Here is a 2,743-nt window from a genome sequence, read left to right on the forward strand (position 1 = left end):
GTGGGAACCGGGTGGAGGGGAGCTATGGGGGGAAAAGGAGGAACAACTGTAATAATCTGAACAATAAATATTTATTTTTTTAAAAAAAAATCACACTTACTGCTGTGGGAGCCATGCACCCTTGGAGGTGGAAGTCCTAGAGTCTGCAAGTCTGCGGCGGGGCAGCAGGATTTTGGCTGGAATGGGTGCAGGGTCATGGGCAGTGTCCAAGGCCAGTCTGGGTGGTGGTGCTGATGAGTTCCTAGAATAGGCCGCTCTCCCCTTCAAGAAGGCAAGGGTTCCATGCCTGAGCCCCGTAGCCCGGGGAGTGCCTGTGGCTGTGGTAAGTGCTCCCTTTCCAGAGAACTTGTTCTGCCAGCCTCTGATACTCCTGCTGGATTTAACTGTCCCTCACTCACTCTCACACACACCACACACATCCACACACTCTGCTTTTACCCCCTCACTCACTCACACCCTCTCCCTCACCTCTGTCCTGCCAGCTGCCATCTTCTCTCTCAGGTTCACTTTTTTTGTAGTTCCTAATCTGCTTTTCCTTCTATCCAGTGAATTTTTTGCAGATATTTAATATTGCAGCTCTATAAATTCCATTTGTTTTTTAATAATTCTATTTAATTTCTCATTTCATTCATGTATACCTTTAAACCCTGAGCATATTTATAATAGCTGTTTTATATTTCTTCTCTGCTAATTCCATCACCCTTGTCATTTCTGGGTCTATTTATATGGAATGATTTTTCTTACAGATATGGGTCACCTTTTCAAGCTCCATTGCATGTTCAATTTTTTTTAATTGAAGGATGGAATTGTGAAAATTACATTAGTGAGTGCTGAATGTTCTTGTCTTCCTTTAAAAACCGTTGGGTTTTCTTCTGGGAGATACTTTCTTGCATATCACCTTAATCTTTTCAAGGCTTCATTTTAAGTTTGTGAAATGGGTGTAGGATAGCTTTTACTCTTGGCAAATTTAGTCTTACCAAGAAGGCATGACCTTTCCTGGTTCCCTACTATTCAATAGGGAGACCTGGATGCTGAATGAGGCCTCTTTACTCTCTCTGGCTGGTAGGAATCTATATGTCTCCCAGTTCTATGTGACTCTGACAATTGTTTAACTCACAGTTCCCTGATCATTCATTGCATAACCTCATAGAGATTTGCCTAATGCCTGCAAGACTTATTATTTAGCAAAAGACTTCAGGGGACATCCAGGCAGTTTTCTAGAGTTTTTTCTATGTATAACATCCTCTTTCCCAGCAACTCATCCTTTGGTAATATTGATCTCTGTGTCCTCAGCTTGGTAAAACTACTGTGCTTTACTTGGATTCCCCTACCCTGCACCATGATCTGGAAATTGCCTCTAGGCAGAAAGCCAAGGTTCACTTCATTTGTTTCCCTTATCTTAGGAATTATAACACTGTGCTTTCTGTTAACATATAAATGCCAATGTTTCTTTCTCATCCTCATTTCCACTCTTCAGAACTTGAGGAAAGAAAGTCTCTCCAGTAGTTAAGCCTCCTGACTGCCTTAACAATGTCATATCGTCATGCCATTCAGATCTCACCCTTTTGCATACAAAAGGTAGTGTTGAGAATTAATTCTGTACATCTTCAAAAGTCTTTTTTCCCCAAATAAACAAGATTCATATGGGAAGGAATTCACATCTCTAATATTTCCATACTACTACCTTCTACTATATGTTTGCAACAGATTGTGTTGAGTGTATTCTTTTAGAAAAGTCAAAAATGGGGGTGGGGTGGACAAAGGGAGAGAGAACTATTTGTCCCTAAAAGGATAGATGCCATCATGCAAAACATCTGAGCATCTAGTGGCCAGAGCATAGTGTTTCCTGTTAACAGTCTAATGCCCCCTACTACACAGATATTGTGCTTTGGTTGATAATAATATTTTTATAGCCAAAGAGTTTTAGATCTAGTTGTACTTGGTGGGTTGCAATTACAATGAGTGATTTTATTCCTTGGGATTCCAGAGTCCATAGACATACCACATCACTTCACAATAGTATGACAAAAGTAAAAAGATTTTGAGAATGTCAGTGTTGAGAGCAGATGAAGATTTTAAATTAGTATGCAAGAGAAATTCTCTCTTTATAATGCAAATATGACCTAGTAAAATAGGATAACTACCTACCTCCTCGATCTCTTCTTCCCAAACATTTTTAGTTCTCTTTCAACTCATCTATTATTTACCCTACCACTAGCCCATTTAAAATCAGTCAGAAGAGAGTTGTGGCATGTTTAGTTTTTGTACTATTAAACTTTCATCAAGTTGATGAATGACAGGGCCAGGAAACAGAATCATAGATGATTTAGCTTGGGGGAGTAGAACTCATACTCATAATCTATCTTGATTTGGCAGGTGATATAAACACCAAAAACAATGAAAAGAATCCTATCTCTCACTTAATACCCCCATCTGCTGCTATTGGCTTCTTGCTAAGCTCCAGAATATGTTAAAAAAAAACCACTGTCAATCAGATTTGCATATCTACACTAATAAAAGAGAAACATGGTAATTAGCGTACGACTGCTACCCTTCCCATTGGCTAATCAGCATATCCTTATGCAAATTAACTGCCAGCCAAGATGGTGGCCGGCAGCCATGCAGCTGGAAGCGAACATGAGGCTTCCTTGCTCCAGTGACTGCAGACTCCAAGTTCCCCGCCTGACTTGCCGGCCTCTGAGTTGCAACTCTAAGAAACTATGTACTATGTTGCAAATGTAGT

This window comes from Myotis brandtii, unplaced genomic scaffold (assembly GCF_000412655.1).
Source record: "Myotis brandtii unplaced genomic scaffold, ASM41265v1 scaffold199, whole genome shotgun sequence".
In the NCBI taxonomy this organism is placed as follows: Eukaryota; Metazoa; Chordata; class Mammalia; order Chiroptera; family Vespertilionidae; genus Myotis; species Myotis brandtii.